The following is a 17,301-nucleotide window of genomic DNA, read 5'->3' on the forward strand; positions in this document are numbered from 1 at the left end:
ACATGCAAAATACGATTAGAATCGTGTAGATCCTTATAATTGATGTTTGACTTCCAATACACCTAAATAAACACTACAAGAAATAAGGTTATTACTTTTATCTTAACAACTTTAAATTTGTTGAGAAAAACATACATATTATGATATCTTTATTGTCATTAAGAAAAGAATTATTAGTTGTCAACAACATTAATAGCTTTGAAGAAGAGGATTTTATTTGAATTGTTTTCAATTAATCGATAGGTTATAGTATTTGAGTAATTTTTTTGTCAGTTTGGGTTAATTGTGATTATTTATGGTTAATGATGTTTATTTTATTTGTAAAATAATGTGGATATTTAAAAGGCATAAACGATTTCTTAGAATTTACTTTTTTTCTAGGTGCACAAGTCAAGATTCAAAGATTAGGTGTTGTGTCGTATATGCAAACAATCTTTTCTTTAGGGGAAGAGATGAGAGGGCATGAGTTTAATGGGATAATTAGAAATATTTTTGAAGTGTCATATTTAGAAAATAACTTGGCCATATTATTTAAGTGTGATTGGAGTAGAGGACACAAGAAATATGAGTATGGATATTTTAGCATAGCTATGACAAGGTTGTATTACACTAATGATCATTTGTCTTAGTTTCTCAAGTTGGTTTATTATGTACAAGATAGTGACAAGAAAAATTGATATAACATGGTTAAAGTCAAGCCATTTATGCCATGGCAGATAATTGTGAAGATGAATTTTAACCATATTAATTCAATGAGTTGGGTGATACAAGAGGACAAATATACACAAGCAATTAACAATAGTACACCAAGATGAACAAATTTTAAATAGGGATGATGTTAATGGGCTGTGCTTGGATAAATATGATTTACATCAGGAGTCACTATGAATAATATATTTTAAAAAAAAAATTGTAAATTTTGAACAAAATTTAACATTGTATTTTTTTTCGTCAGCACACTACACGACAATGTAGAAAAGAATGTGTCTACAACGACAATTTTTAGACCGTCTTAGAATGTGCAATCGGTCCTATACACGCAACCGTCTTAGAATGTGTTACATTCTAAGACGGTCCTCACGACAATGTTGTAATGCCTTAAGTCTCCCTAAGTTTTGTTTCGTGGTTTTTCCCTGGTATCGAAAAAAACCAAAGCTACTAAAAACTCCTAAAAATTTACATATCTCTTATTTAGTTTGAAGACATGATTTTAATCATGGTATTCACCACCTTCAAAGGCTCTAAAATCATGCTATTGATCACCTTCAAAGACTCTGAATCATTATATCCATCACCTTCGAAAACTTATCAAAATACCAATATTATAAATAATAATATTAATCAAGCACTCAGACTAGCTTTTTTACTCCCTAATCTATCTAAAATAATACCAATACTCTACTCATTTTACATTACATTTAGACGCCAATGTTATGACTCTAGCTCATTTAACCTGTAATCTACTCCTGGATAATCTAATGTTAACGCACGTAATGAGTTAGTGATTCATATTAAGGAATATCAACAATAACTGTTGAGAATCTCACACAACCATCCCCTTTACCCAATTGGAGGACCGACTATCAAAACCATAAGTAGAGTATTGATGACTCTGAACCCAATAAAAACATAAATACATCCTGCACTAATATTCCTAGCAGATCACTTCAATTGATTGATAAAGATTAAAAAAGAAATGGATTTTATATAAATTAAGAGTTCAATAAAAAAAATGTGGAAGCATCCAGAAGCACATTACAAAGTTGTCTCTCGATCCTTCGTTTTTTTTCAGGTTCAGGGAACTGCAAATAAAAAAAATTGAAAATAAAATCAGTGCATATAACAATGCAAAACATAGAACGACTTAAGAAAACTATGCTATTTCTAAACCAAAATCTTCTTTTCTAAGGGGGTTGAAACAAACACCAATTCACTTAACAAGTATATGATCCTTGTGTATTATTGATGTAAAAGCTTACTTACTGTATGCCTAACACACAAATAAATAGCCTCCTAGTGCTTTTAACACACAAGCCAAGAAAAGTTGTATAGTAAAACATGCTATAGTACCTCTTCCTCATAAGTAAATGTGGAACCCGAATCCTTTTGGAGCCATCAGGTAGACGTTTAGATTGTGAATGGTTTTCCATATCAGCAGAAGCATCGCGGACCTTCATACACATTAAGAACATATATCAAAACCGAAGAGGCCTGGAATCAAACCATTTAATTTAGGTAAAAGTAAATAAGCTTATTCACAAACTGCAATTTATAGCACCATCTATTGCTTCAGATCCAATATCGATTCATGAAGCATACATCTCAGCAAATTAACTTATTGTGGAAAAATTTATCTGGAGAATTAATTGCTCTAACTTTGGATGGCCCCTATTAACATATCCTAACAACCAGATGCATGCACATTTTCCAAATTGGGGCACTGGAGCAACAGTCTCCCTGAACATCAGATAAAGCTAATAATCATCAGGGACATGCTTCAAGGCCTCCTCCTTTGTTTCAAACTTTAAGTAATGATCATGAAGCCTGGAGCGCCAATTCTTATATAAACGGCCTGCTTTACGCAGAATAGCCTTCCGTACCATATCTGTATCTCGAAGTCTCCAATTATTCTGGGAACAAGAATTAAAGCAAAGAAAGCTAATTTGCCCACACAAATTTGAATAGATTAATATAAGAAATGAAGGATAAAAAATTTACACAAAACAGACCAAATAGAGCAGCCTTACAAACAACAAGGCAAGATTTCACTTAAAGCACACATACACACAAAGAAGTGAACAAGCTAGAGTGATAGGAACCTAGTATCTTGTCAGAAAAAAAAGGGAATTGTCACCTTAACAACAGCCTAACTTGGGTAACTTTGAGGGTCTGCACCTCCCTATCCCAAAGGCCCCAATTTTCTCCTTTCGTCTCTTCTTGTATTTTATTTAGGATAATATAAAACTTAAGTGTTATTCGTTAGGTTGTAATGTTCTTCTCTAACTAAAATTAGTGTTTCACCTTGATAGGTAACCCATGGTGACCTTTTATTATATGTGCGGGTTGAGTGAGAACATTAGAATACTACATAAATGAGAAGCTCCATTAGAGACAAAAAGGCAAGATTTTACTTGAAGTGTGCACAGATACAAATACAATGGAGTACCCAAAATGAATATATATACACTATACGAATTTTCATAAGGCTCTGAACACATGTTTGCTCTAATACCTTTTTACTTAGTCACATGATTAATGGTACTACACGAAAGTACAAATAGAGGGCTTATGAAAGAAAATGGGGAAAAATTAGATATATAATCAGATAAGCCTTACAAACAACAATATCATAGGATGAAATATATTCTTCTAATAGAAACAAAGAAAAGAAAAGATCAACAGGGTGAAGTAAATCAGTCTTTGCACATAAAAGGATTGGATAAAAAGAATCACTAAGTAATTACCATGATCCAAATACCCCAGATTAGTTCATATATCCCTCTACTTATTCCTGCATAACAAAATGAAAACTGTTCAGAATTGTATAAAAATCTAAGGTATTTTGCATTCTGAGAATGATATAATAAAAGAGTTTAGCACACTGTCTGTTTTTCTAGTTTCCAAAAAATCTATCAGCACATTCAAATCCACATTCATAAATAGAAAGCTACCAAATATATTGGATTATACAATGAGGCAACATTATTGTCAACCTTTTGCAATAATATTAGATGGTGTCACCTGTTTCCTTGTAAGCTGTGCAACAACACTTCAGCAAGCACCTTACCAGTCTTGTCTGATCTGCTTCAACAAAGAGGACAAACCAAGCTAAATATAATGTAAAAAAAATTAAATGGTCATAAATAGATGACGTACAACTGTATACTAAGCACCATATTTTTGTCCCCTGCAAAAACAAATATTCAAGAGAAACCCCACCTTAAAATTATTTATACTTTCCATGGTGAAGACAAATTAAACGACATAACAACTACCCAAACTTTGATGTCCACATTCCAATCAACAGATTTGAATTTGGAATTCATTTGTATCAATATGTAGATATGAAATCTTTGCTAGCTTTATAGTTTTTATTACACAAGAAAACTAATGCCACAAAGAGGAATTCAAAGATACAAGGAAAACTGCATTTTTGTCACAGAAGAGCACTTTTATACTATACATTAAAGCAAAAAAAATCTAGTTGTTGGGAATATTTTTTTCATACCTCCCCATCTTATCATCGAGACTTCCCAAGGTTCTTCGAAATCTTTCTCCTTAAATGCAAGCCCATAAATGGATATTCTAACTGCTAGGTGATGAAAATATAAATGAGAGGTTTCACTTCAAATTTCCACGATCATATTAGGGTAGGCCACAATTAAGCATAATAAGATCCTTTTGGGTTCATATCATCAAGTCATGCACAATACAGAGTGCCTCCTAGTGAACCTACCAAGTGTAAGTGACCTTGCTTCATCCAAACCCCTGAAACTCATAATAGTCCAAAGAAATCAATATAATGTAATGACATTTTGGAACTTACGCCTTCATTAATGCCTCCAACACCTTTTAACTCAAATTCCTTAAGACTTCCAATTCTTTTAGCCATCTTACTCCCAGTAAGGCCAGCTCCAGCAGCTGAATTACAAAAGAAGCAGGTAATTGAGCATTAACCCATATATTGAATAACTGTCAAAGTCCCACTCGCCACAAATATATATATTTAGGTTTATGTATATATTTCTAGTTGTTCTATTGATGATGAATGCTTTCACAACGTATATAACCCAAATTTACTCCTCCACACCTCCAAATGATGCAGCAACAGCCACAAATCCAACAGCAGATCCTGTAGCAGTTGCTGCAGCAGCAAATCCACCACCAATGGTAGGAACAATGCCACCTAGTGTAGGAGCCAAAACACCCAATCCATGCGCAATAGTCGGGGCAGCCAAGCCTGTCAAAGCATTTCAATACTTCTTAAGATATCGATATTATCTCATCCTTGGGTTAGATAAATCTACTTGTAAGTTAGAGATGAAGTAACAAATATATACCACCAGTTATAATCATTATGGTTCCTCCAGTTACCGCAGCTACTCCTATGATACCTCCACGCTTCCATTTATCTCAGCTGGTTTCAGAACCTACAGATTCTTCTTCCTTGGCACCTTTACTCACTGAATTCATTACAGAAAAAGCAACCACAGACTCCATTGCTTCCTGCAAAATATCACAATGAAGGTAAACTTTGTGCAACAAAGAGCTTCCCAAAAACTAGTTTGTTAAAATCACCAAACCACAAGAGACATACATCACGAACTATCTGGACCACATCATTAAGTAGAGAAAACTTTTTTCTGTGAAGATTCACACATCATTAAGTAGAAGGCCACCTGGCAGCAAAGCTAAGCTCTCCATAATTTCACACACGTCATCTTGGCTTCTAGTTTTCTGCCCATGGCCCCAACTTGGAGAATCGGAAATAGGAGTAGTGTTATTCATGCTCAAAGCTGAGGCATCAATAGCTTTGGTCAACGCAGTTTCTTTATCCAATCCTTCAGGAGTAGCATCATTTCAAGGTCCAACGCCTTAAACGACTTTTGTTCGCAATTAAAATCAATCTTTCAAAAAGCATAAAATCAATTTAACACACAAACTTTCATACTTTAAAGAACTACGTAGGTTTTAATTCCTTATCGCACTTGAGGATACGTAGGAGCAAGGACAACACCCTTGTCGACCCCAAAAAAATAAAAACTACATAGGTCTTAATTGCTTAGTCAATTAATGCATTGTTTAGTGTTCATTCAATTAACAAGGGCAAAATAACAACCATCACAATAGGAAATAATTAACAAGGGCAATTAATGTTGTCTCTGTCCACTAATTCCATATCTGGGAGGTCGCTTGTTTCTTGTCAGTTGTCAACGTACTTGTCCATGTTCTTGTGGTTGAAGTTATTCATTAGGAACAACATGTTGCTCTTTCTTAGATGAAGTCATTAGTGGAATAATTTTCAACAATACTTTGGTGAAATGGTGTAAATAAAGGTATCAACATACTTTGCATGTATGCACAAGTAGACTTTAGTATTTGAAGATTTGTACCTATGAGGTTGCTCACAAAGTCCTATCCGCTATCACCGAAGAACTGCAGATTGTACCCATAATCTTCTTGATGATGATGAGATCATGACATGAATTCATATAATTGAGGAGGTGGTTGTAGTTCTTTGTCATGCATGCTAGCAACCACTAGTGGGCTTTATGATGGAGATGTTGTTTGGTTTCCATCTCTGGAGCTGAGCGAGACATGGTGACAACGTTTGGATGGGTTGCAATGCGTTAGCCAAATTTTTGAATTTGCTTGGTACTAATATGTGGTCGATTAACACATATTTGCATCTTTCCTTCCAAATTACAATTCATTGTTGATGTTCCTTTACCCAAATTGTGTCACTATGTCCTCTCATGTCAGTATGATGGATTTTGTGAAGATTATGCGATGGATTTGATATGTTTTAACAAAGTCCAAATTAGAGCATGACCTTGTCAGTATGCTACCATACTACTAGTGGGAAATAGATTAAAGCGACACAAGTAATCCATATTTTGGAATCCTTGTATGCATGTTTTGGCAAAAACGACTGAAATCCTTTGTAAGGCATCCAATGAAACCAAAAAAATAGCTTGCTTTAGTAATTTTAAAAACAATGTAATTGGCGTTTCAGTAAATAAAACAAAATTCAAATGATTCAACCTCCTCGTTATGCATGTTGTCAAATCTTGACCTGTAGCATATAACATCATCGCACGAGATTCCAAAAAACCGTAGCCTTTTGCTACTCCACCTAATGAAATGTAATATTTTAATGTCAAATACATTACCAAAAATGGACTTTGTTTTAGTGGAAAAAAAAAATTCTTACTTAGTTGCGAAAGGATATGACGGCTGACACTCGACCCTTGGTTAAATGAATGGCATGTGATACCATGCCCAAGAGTGCAACAACATTGTACATCTTTCCATTTTTTTTGGATGTGAGATAAATTATTCTACACATTTCTTTAAATGTGCTAAACATGACGAACCCCAACTGTACCAGCTAGCCCGATCAAGATTTTTCTAATAGAGGTAGATACATAAAGTGAACTATGTCCCTTGACTTGTCTAGCATCAACACCTCACAAATCAACCCTAAAAGGTATGCTCTATAATGGGCTGTTGATTGTTGTGGTGTGGGTTCTACTAAGAGAGTCAACATATTTTCTTTTAACCAATTGAGTTTAGGTGTTGATCACACTAGTGCATTTTTTGGGGGAACAACACTTATATATTTTGTGCACATGATTTATGTTGTTTGCCAACATGAGATTCTTTCATTCATTGAATTGTATGGAAACATCCAATTACATACTTTTCCCACCCCAAACCCTCAAATATTATCTCATGAACCTCAATATTATCCTCAGTCCCATTATTCACACACATCCAATGCAACCCAAGACATTTTTTCTTTAACCCAACCACAACAAAAAAAAAATTGAACAACACACATCTTCTTTTACTTAACTTCTTTCCGCACCATTTTCCACCAACTTTTTAGACTCACAAACATTTGATGCTACTAAGGATCAACCTCACCCATACTTAAGTACCTCTATAGTAGAGCCTACTTCATCAACCCAACCAAATGAGCTTGTGTTTACACTAGATCCTGGCTTACCTAACGAAGAAATTAGTCCCTTTAGTGAGGTCGAAGATGAAGTTTTATGCAATCAACCACATAAAGATGATGAGGAAGAAACTGAGCCTATTTCACTAATAACATTTGTACACCATACTACATACCACTACACATGCATAATTTTGAAGAATCTAATTTTGAAGATTCTAAATACGACTATAGCTTGGATCACGAAGAAGTCCAACATCCGATGGAGACGTTCTTTGAAGCGAAGTGTTTTTATAACAAAACAAGAAGTGTGACACCCTCTACCCCACACATATATGTGCTAATAATAAAAAGAATAAGAAATCAAAATTAATTAAAAGTTTTTAAAACAAATTTAAATAAAAGCATTTAAAAATGGTAAAAGGCTGACATTCACTTCACTATTACCAAATAAAACTTTTTAGAAACATTTTTTGCTCAAAACATCATGTAATTAAACAAAATTCATGTCCCAATGTCACATCCTATCCGAGCATTTTCTCCCGACGTCCTTCAACACTAAGTTCCTTAAAGCAATTCACCTAGACATCTTCTCCCACGAACACAAAGTTCAAGATTATCACAAGATCTAAACATAAACAACACATGGGGAGTGAGTCATCATATTTCTAACTAATAGAGATAAATAAGACAACATATAGATATACATATCATATAAATGAAATACAACTTACTTAAACATGGCTCACGTCATTCCACCACTTTGTCGCGTAACATCACATCACATCACAACACAACACATCTCATTCATTTTCACATCATTCATGTACTCAAGGATCTAAACACAATATCAATAAATCAATCAATATCAATCAATATACAAGCATTATGCAACAAATACACTAAGATTCAATCCTATATGCAATGTGGTACCATGTCATTGAAAAACCTCGTCGTGCGCCTAGGAGTTCATGACAAGACAAACCACACACTAATAAGTCAGGTCACTCTCACTAGGTAAAATCATAGGGAGACCATTTAGGGCCACACTATTTTGCGAGAATGCTCCAACCATGTGGGATCAACATAGGCTTAAAGAGCACTTAAACCGGGTGTATTTACCCCCAAGGCCTAGACTCCAAAGAGTCCATTAGGGCCTTTCCCTCCTGATTCAGGTCTAACCCAGGAAACATTTTAGCACATAGACTTTATCTATGAACTGTACAAAATACACGACTCATCAATTGTTCTTAAAATAATTTCATCTCATCGCGCTTGTGATTAAACTCGTCGGATCCCCACAGTGGTTCCCATCATAATACTCGTTGTGCATTAACTCGTCACCCTTAAAATGTCTTATAATCACATGATTGTATGATTCATAGCTCACAACTTACTTAAACAAGTCAATACATACTTAATTTATCATATACACTCGGTCTCAATCACAATGGTATAATCCCAATTTAACATGTTATCACACCTCATGAATCATACACACTTTATCTATGAACTATGCAATACACACAACTACTCAATTTTTTTCAAAATCATTTTAACTCGTGCCTCAAAGTGATTCAACTCGTCGGGTTCCCACAATGGATCTCTTCACAATACTCGTCGCACAAAAACTCATCATCCTTAAAGGGTCTTACAATTGCATGATTACACAATTCATAGCTCACAACTCAATACATACAACATCTCAATACACATGTATCTCACCATTCATCATAGGTTCAATTTGTCACTTACTTACAATTTGAATCACCATTTCTTAATGTTAATATAGAAATTTATATAAAATGCCTCTCACCCCATGGGAGTAAAATCTCTCAAACAATTCCACACAATCATATTAAAATCAATGAATCAAAATCATAGGTCAAAAACACGAAAACACCAAGAGCACTTAATTTTATCAACCAATTCGCATCCGAACATCAATTGGTCCGTGAAACACAATAATATTTTATTTATAATTGTAAGGGAAAATTATAATTCAATAAACATCCCAAAATAAGTCCCAATTTAATCTTCTAAGGATCCCTACATACGTTCACTCTAACCTCAATTACGATAAACTCATCCCTTACCTTTAAGTGGGCCCATGGGTATAGTCAGATAATAACAGTGACATCTCTAGTGATTCTGTGAGACTCCTCAAGTTTTTTCTTTGATTGTTTTGCTAGAATTTCCAAGCGTCACAGAGAAGAAGAAGAAGAGATTGTAACCTCCAATTCACTGTCAAAGTGCGAGACTAATTTATCTCTGCAAGAACATTATTTCGCAAATCCCAACGATGTGTATGTTAAAAATTAAGTTTCCAAGGTGATTTTAAAGTTTTACAACCATCCAACGGTTAATGAGCTTGGGATTATATTTTTACTGTGACAGGTTTGGGTGTATGCGGGAAAAGAGAAAGATCAGTGCGAGGGATATTTCTTCCACCATGTAAATTATCTTAAAATCCCAACGGTTTATATGTGCAGAGATAAGTTCTGAACCTCGTGTTCAAATTTCATGATAATCTAACGGTTAATAAGTCTGAGATCATTGGTTTACTGAGACAAATTTGATTGTATGCGGGAAAAATAAAGTGTTTTGGGAAGGGGAGAAGGAAAAACGAATTTGAAATGAATAACATTATGATAAACTTATTTATTTATTTATTTGTTTTATAAAAAGAACTCTATTTTATTTCCTATCAAATGAATAAATAAAATATCTTTTTTTATTTTCTTTCATACTATTATTTTAATTAATAAAATTATTTCTCCTTATTTATTTAATTATAAAAACCTCATGATTTTTCTAAAAATATATTTGTTTTTAAATAAAAAATCCTTTTTAATTTATTTTACGAAAAATGGGGCGTTACAAGAAGTATAACATGCTTTGTAGTAATATCATGTGAGCATAAGAGAACTACAAGACGCCTTATCGAACCCAACAAAGCTAATTGTCATTTGTAATGATGATAGTTGTGCTTGGAGGTGCAAGGAAACATACATTCTTGCAAATAAGAAAGCTTCGTGAATCCCATACATGCTCAAATCCATCAATCTCACAAGATCATGCAAAGTTGTCACATCTACTCATCAATAAAAGCATCCACTCATTGATTGAAAATGATCCACCAACTTCAAGGGTTTAGCAAATTACACTTGCACTCCTATGTCTATTACTTATTACACTCAATCTCACTCACTTTTTTTATCATACACAAGACTCCCTTGTTTTTACCATCCATTATATTGTTACCCCCTGACCCACTAACATTGTTAGAAATGTTAACAAAAACTAGGCCACTATGCCTCTAAATAATTTATTTTCCCTAAAATACCCTTATCTTTTTCCTAGAAAACCCTTATTGCGTGTAATTGATTTAGGTCACCATGTTCTTACTCAGTCGTCTCATGGAGCAACAATTGGGTATGAGGTAGTCACACTGCCGCACCAGCCATCTTGGTCAGTAATGAATTGAGAGAGTCAAAGGGAGAGGACAAGATGCTAAGGATGGAAGGGAACCTACGGTCACTACTAAAAAAAACATTTTTGACATCGGTTATTTTGGAAATTCAACAATGATTTTAAACCCATGTTGAAATTACTAATGTTAAAAGTATCAACATTAACATCGATTATGAAAAAATCGATATTAAAATACACAATACAACATTGGTTTTTACAAAAACCGATGTCATATAATAAGAAATGTATAAAAAAAATAACATCAGTTATGCAAAAACCAATGATGTAATGCACATAACAACATTGGTTTTCAACAAAATTGATGTTAACATACATTACATAACATTGATTTTTATGAAAATTAATGTTGTACAATAAGAAATGTACAAAAATGCAAAAACATCAATTTTGGTTAAAACAGATGTTGTTAGATGCATTACAACATCAGTGTATGTTGCATTACAACATCGATTCTCCAGAACCAATGTTGTTTTTGCATTTTTCTTTAATATGTTGTTTATTTTGTTAATTAACTTAAACCTGCAAATTGAAATTAGAACCAATCCAGGCAATATAAATTATTATTGAATAATTACTATCAAATGAAACAAATACTTAAAGTAACAAAATAATAATCTCAATACATAAAATCATCTATGACCTAAGCTAATTAACATAATTCTACAATTGTAAAATTCCTTAAATACCTAATGTTTCATTTTTAACTTTTAGAAAATAAGTTGAAGGGACATAAGGTAAAACACAGGAAATATAGCATGTGGACTCATTCAATTTTTTAAATGATAACAGAAACAATAGATCTCAGTGAAGCAAGTATTAAAAAGCATGAAGAGACAAATATCAACAATTGTTGCCTTAAATCAACAAGAAGCAAATCTACATCAATTTGGTTTTAAATGGAATGGCAGAAAAAAATTCTAGTATTGACATATGCATAATGAGAAGAGGACAACAATCTCTAAAACGAAAAATAAAAGGTTTAATTATTCTATCTGAACTTTTTTTTTTCTTTCAATTGATTCACTTTTTTTTTCTTTCAATTGGTTCCTAGAACTTGTCTGTATTTTTTAATTAGGTCTTTGTTAGACCTAATTAAAAAACAAATATAGGTTTAAGACCATTGTGTTCTTTGTTTTTTTAAAAGGAAATCAGAGTTAGGGTGGGGGTGGGAAGTGCCATTGTATTTTCCTAATTAATTAATGAATCAGGTCAATAATATATATAAGGTCTACACAACTCATAATGATAACACATATAAAATGGGAAAAAAAATTCAAGCAAAGACATTCAACAGTATTTCTGGTTCTCGTTCAATTAAGCATGTTAACTTCACCTATTGGCCCACTCCTAAATGCAGTAGTTGGAGATTTAAAGCACTCAACTTAGTTATAAAGTAGATGTGTCATCTATAATAATTGGAAATATTCAGTTTGTTTTAAAACTTATTTTCAGGATGAAAAAGAGAACAAAATTTTACTTTCCAACCATATATATAACAGTAAAAAGGAAAAATATCAAAGTCAATAAAAATTATAAATAAATAAAATATTCAAGGTCGTAATCATTTTATTCCATATAATTAAGGTGGTTCATATGGCCCTAATTAAACACGTGTAGGAGTACAAGTAACTTCACACGTACATATTCTTGCAACTGAAAGTTAGATGTAAAAGCAAAAGGCACTATAGATTGTTCCTTATAATTAGACTATTGCTATACATAATCAAGTTTTTAATTTTCGAAAACACATTAACATTCAACTATATATTTCATGTAGGAATTAGTTAAAATTATGGTAAAAAATATATTTAAAGGAAAAAAATCACATTTTATCATGCTATACCAACAATAATGTGGTTAAGGTGATGCAGAGGGGTTAAATTGAGCTATGATAACATATTCAAGCATCCAAATCAAGGACTTAAAACTCAAGAATGAAAACTCTTGAGCAGAGTAGAAGTCCTAACCAAAGCTTTGCTCTCTTTGATATTAATTGTTGGCAAATTTTTATTATGTTAGCATGCTAGAATCTTAAAATATGAGAGGACTACTCTCCACAGGCTTGCTAGACTCCTAAAACAACTGAACAAAATTTTCTACTATTTTTCCATGGGTTATTTCAAAAAGAAAGTTTAGGAGGAGATAAAATAAGAGTAGAATCAAAATACATAATTCAAATCATAAAATAAGAAAGTCTAAATGGTCTGAATTTTTTCATGAGAACTTATAATACTTTTGTGACACTAGCAAATGATCTGAATTTTCATAACTATTTTAAAATGAATTCTCAGACAAGCATCTGTTATCACAAAATTATTATGCAGCTCTAAAACCATAAAATGGTTATAGCAAAGTAGTCTAAATGGGAAGGGAAAAAGTATGCAGTAAAGTGCACACATAAATAACTACCTGAACTTGTTGGACAAGTTCCTGTTCATCTGAATCAGCAAGTGAATCTGAGTGTCCTTCAATATGTTGGAGAAAACTGTAATTTCAGAATGGATTCACAGTGTCTTCAAATCAATGGGAGAAAACTACTATTTAACAAGGGGAAATTAAAAATTAAATTTCTAAAGGATTGCCTTGTATCTTATAAAAAAATTTAAAGAACCTACATATATAGATGATACTCTCCAAAGCCATGTCTGAGGCAAAAGCCGGATTGGAGATCCCGTGTGTGCTGGCACGTGCAGAAGGCACACTTGACATCGATCTTCCTTCTCCACTGGCTTGGATTTGGGGCCCAAAAAAGAGTAATTCGGAACACAGTGACAAGTGAAATTTGTCAGACAGCTTGGTTATAAGATAAATCCCAAATTCACATTACACAGAAAACGAGATAAATAATAATAATAATAATAATAATTAATAAGAAGCAACGTAAGCTCCATAAATCGAGTTCCTACAATAACGTAACATAAAACTAAACCACCGAAAACGGGAATGAGATAATAATAATAATAGGATTGGAGACTCTCGCTCTAGTAACACATAATTGTTCTCAAATCTCAAAATCCAAATCTACGAATTAACTACCCATCACCACCATTAGCAACGTGAAGAAGATCTACAAACTAAAAAAAAAATACCGAACCAGCAATTTGCCTTGAAAGGATGATGGCATTTCCATATTTGCCTAAAAATCCAAACCTCTTCCTCATTTTTTATTTTTCCTCTTATTGTCTCTTCTTTTTTTCCTTTCTTGAATATGTGTAAAACAAAACAGAGAACAAAATAATGAATTAAAAATAAATAATAATTAACTCTGTTGGTCGTTCCTCATGTTGTCATCTTTGTCCTCGAGCAACCTCTCTTCCTCCTCATCCGCCTGCACGGTCTTCTTTTGCGCCTTCTTCATCTTCAGCACCTCCTCATCGAGATGGTAGCCGAAGTCACGTCTAGGGCAGAAGGCAGCTTGGAGATCCCACGTGGGCTGGCACGTGCAGAAGGCGCACTCGACATTGATCTTCCTTCTCTTCTTATCGTTGCACTTATGGAAGAAACCTCGGAAGAGCATGTAGTTGCACCAGTGGTGGGAGTGGACGCAGCCGTGCTAGTTGCAGAGGAACAAATTATCGTCACAGAACTGTCTAAGTTTCCATCCATGTCCTCTCCTCAGATCCCGATAGCTCGACCAAATGCAAATTCTGACAGATGCTCATCCATTTTGTGGCGTTCTGGTCGACATGGATGCCGGCATGGCAGAGGCTGGGGCAGCACACGGTGAGCTTGAGGAGGGAGGACCAAGTGGAGGGGGAAACGGAGGCCAGGGATGGGAAGGTTTGGGAGCAGAAGTGGCGAATAAGGGTAGAGAAACTATTTTTTAAAATGTAAATTAGGAACCCTTTTAAAAAACTATGAACAATGAATAACAAGGTTAACATATTACATAGATTTTCTAAAAACCAATGTTTTGAGTAGTTAAAAAATATTAATTTTTAAATAATCGACGTTAACAATAACATTTTATTTATAAAAATAGTATCGCGTATTTTGTAACATCCATTTTTGTTATAATCAATGTTAACATAATAATGTTAAAAACTATTATTTTAGTAGTGAGTGTTCGCAACAACCCACCATGGTGCCTCCCAAGCAAGAAAGAGAAGGAAAGAAATGAGAATCTAGTGGTGCCACCGTCACAATGGCCCACGATGGCGGATTGCGAAGATTGAAAATTGCCTTTGCAGTGGTAGACGACAGTTTTTTTACATGTATTTTTTTCCTTTTCTCTTCTCTCCTTTTGTTTTTATTTTCTTTTGCTTCCACAATTTTCATCTTCTTGTGTTTTATTTCGTGTGGGTTATATGTTTTTCCTTGATTTCTTTTGGGGTTGATTTGATGAACTTTGTTGTGGGGTTTGCATTATTGTTGTGTGTATGCAGTGAGATGGTGGGTTAGGCTTATAATGTTTTTTTCCTAGTGAATTAGCAAGTGCATAGAAGAACACCACATGGTGGAGCCCTAAATTAACAAAGTCTAGGGATACAATCTCGAACAATGTCCACTGCTCGAATCAGAGTACCAACAACAACTCGAATTAGGAAGAAGCAACAAAGATTCGATCAAAGTTGTAAATTGAGGAACAGAGATTAAATCAATCGACCAACAACAGCAACAAAATCGTGTTATTAATCTACATACATGCGTCGTGTGACCAAAGCTTCAAAGCAAAGTTGTCAATCTATTCGATTTCGCAAACAGTTTGGGAGCAAGATTTTGCAAATCCTAGCTTGTGTCTATTTTATTTCGCAAATTCTGAATGATTTCGCAAACAAGATTGGGTCTATCGTGTTTTTCGAGTGGAGTAACTGGAGAGGTGCATTTCATTTGGGTTGGGGTCATTTGGGCATTTAAAAAATAATTAACACTGTTAGTAACCATAATTATTGAGGGAGTGTAAAAGAAATATGATTTGAGAGAGGAAATGCGAGTGGAAATGAGCGTTGACCTTAACAAACAAGTGTAATTTTCTCAAGTACGTTTAAGTCCAACTAATAAAATAAGAGCAGGGTCCAACAGTTCTAAATTAATTCATTGTCAATCTAATTGAATGGTTAGTAAATTCATTGTTTTAATATTTATTTAATATTTTTTTACCTTTATTACATTAATCTATTACTCTTTTCAGTCCTTTTATAATAAATGACTTTAGTTACACTAAAAATTATTTTTGATAAAAAAAATAAAATCGGAGCGAGTATCACCTAATAATGCTTTCTGGACATCCAATACTAGTTTATATCTTGAGAGGAAAATAAAAATAAAAAACGTCAAACAAATATGTATATTATTAAAATATCATGTATGCTAATTTTTCAACATCCAACGATCACCAAAAAGATCACTATATATTTTTCCGATGTAAAACGTATCTTTCATTTGAATAGTATACCTTTTACTATGTTGTCGTTGTCAACATTTGTCCTTCAATTCGTTGTTCAGAAACTCCCTGATTTGTGCGAATTTACATAAGTATGTCTAGGACAATGATAGTCGATGGAATTTATTCGTGCGATAGGATACGTTACATATGTAGTCAGTTCCTGACAAAAAGTCAAAATCGGTTATTATTTGAAGAGAATTTTATAAAATTTAACTAAAATGTATCCCTAGCCTATATATACCGTGCCAAAGCAAAACATCTATCGTATGGTGCGTGAGTTTGGAAATGTTGGACCAATATAATCTGAGCTGCAAGATTCGTTATTAAAAAAATCAAGGGCTAGAATTTGTTGACAGGGCCACCTTAAGCCCAAGCAGTCCAAGAAAGCCTTTAAGCTCTTGAATTTTTTTTTAGTACTAATATATCTCAAAAAAAATTATTGTAAAATTATATCTAAAAATAAATTTTAATTATAATATTACAAATAATTATTAATTTTTTATTTGTACCATAAATAATAATTAAAGAACAATAACTCTTCGCCAAAATCATAACTTTATTTAATAAAAAAAATTTAATTAGTAGTTAAGAAAACCCAAAAACTTTAATAAATTATTTTATGAATAAATAAAATACTTTTTTCTTAAATTTATTTTAACTTTCTTCAGTTTTGAGTCGTCCCTTTTTATTGAAGGCTACCCGGTTTAGGATGTGCACAAATTAAAAAATAATATTTTCC

At 33.3% G+C, this 17,301-nt stretch overlaps 1 long non-coding RNA gene across 3 annotated transcripts; it reads right to left on the reverse strand.

Moving 5' to 3' along the window:
* Positions 1 to 1,492: 1,492 nt before the first annotated feature.
* Positions 1,493 to 5,572, reverse strand: LOC121173502 (uncharacterized). 3 transcript variants are annotated; one of them, XR_005888523.1, is made up of 9 exons: positions 5,400 to 5,572; positions 5,061 to 5,226; positions 4,811 to 4,960; positions 4,547 to 4,641; positions 3,742 to 3,801; positions 3,465 to 3,511; positions 2,264 to 2,630; positions 2,071 to 2,171; positions 1,493 to 1,802 (listed from the first exon to the last, which is right to left on the reverse strand). It is a non-coding gene; the product is annotated as an uncharacterized lncRNA (long non-coding RNA). The 3 variants fall into 3 exon arrangements; XR_005888521.1 differs by having other exon boundaries at positions 2,071 to 2,630; XR_005888522.1 differs by having other exon boundaries at positions 2,071 to 2,630; positions 4,229 to 4,641.
* Between the last annotated feature and the right edge of the window lie 11,729 nt (positions 5,573 to 17,301).

The sequence above is a fragment of the Glycine max genome, chromosome 14 (assembly GCF_000004515.6).
Source record: "Glycine max cultivar Williams 82 chromosome 14, Glycine_max_v4.0, whole genome shotgun sequence".
In the NCBI taxonomy this organism is placed as follows: domain Eukaryota; kingdom Viridiplantae; phylum Streptophyta; class Magnoliopsida; order Fabales; family Fabaceae; genus Glycine; species Glycine max.